We start from the raw sequence: 1,353 nt of genomic DNA on the forward strand, positions 1-1,353 counted from the left end.
CTACTACGAGAAGAAACCAGACACAACATTTCGAAATCGAACACCATCTAGTACTATCAGTTTAAAAAAACAAATTTTATCAAGTTTATAGAGAGCAATTAATCATCTACTACTATCAGTTTCAAAGAAAATCGAATTTTATCAAGTTTACGTAATTCAATTCATCATCTAGTGCTATCAGTTTCAAACTGATCATCTACTACGAGTTCCTCAATCACTGATAAACTAACAAGAATTTTTCTTTCACACATCGCCCATGATTAATCACAAACAACCACATACAATCACAAACATCACCCACAATAAAATATAAAACAACCACATACAATCGGTTACAACGACGAGGACATAGGATTGAGTGTTACCTTATTTTGATTCCAACCGGCGGAGAGATTAAACGGCAGAGAGATGACTCAGCGGAGAGAGGAAACGTCGGGAGACAGAGCCGAAGAGATAGATCGGCCGAGAGAGGGAACGGCGGAGATAGAGCTCGAGAGATAGATCGGGAGAGAGAGGAAACGTCGGGAGACAGAGCCGGAGAGATAGATCGGCCGAGAGAGGGAACGGCGGAGATAGAGCTCGAGAGAGGGAACGGCTGAGACAGAGATCGGGGGAGATAACGGTTCGGGTCAGACAGAGATCGGGAGAGGGAACGGGGTGAGACCGAGATCGCCGTCGAGAGAGAGAAGGGAGAGGATGAGAATGGCTCGACTCCGCTTTCCCAACCCTAATCCGCACATTCCCTCGCGCGATGACACGTACCATTAAGGACGGAGACAAAAACTTCTTAATTAACATACGTTTTCTTCATTTTTATTTCATTTCGATTTAATTTTTCGGTTTAATTCAGTAAGGACGCGGTTTGGGACGCCGATAATTGATATCTTGTGAATTTACATGTTTTTAACTTCTTATTCTTGCATGGTTTGGTCATTTAGAGCATCATTTAGGCACATTTAGGTTGCATATCATTGCATTTGTACATATCAGGTGTTGGAGAGCACCATGGATGAGTTAGAGGACCATTGGTGGGATTTTCAGAGGCATTTGGAGCTCAAAAAGGAGTGTTTAGAGTGGTCATTGGGCGAGCAAGGCATGGGAGCGACCAGTCCGGAGCGACACCACCAAGTCGCTCTGATCACCCTACTGGAGCGACCTTACTAGAGCGACAGGGAAGAGTCGCTCGCGTATTGATCACCCGGAGACAACGAATCCGGAGCGACCTCTCACAGCGACACAGCGAGGTCGCTCCCGAATCCGGAGAGTGAAAGATGAACACGGATGAAAGCCTTAAAAATCTCTTCTGAAGCTCAAAATTTGTGGAGACACTGGAAATTGAGTTAGCTTTCCAAT

This window comes from Brassica oleracea, chromosome C3 (genome assembly GCF_000695525.1).
Source record: "Brassica oleracea var. oleracea cultivar TO1000 chromosome C3, BOL, whole genome shotgun sequence".
Classification (NCBI taxonomy): domain Eukaryota; kingdom Viridiplantae; phylum Streptophyta; class Magnoliopsida; order Brassicales; family Brassicaceae; genus Brassica; species Brassica oleracea.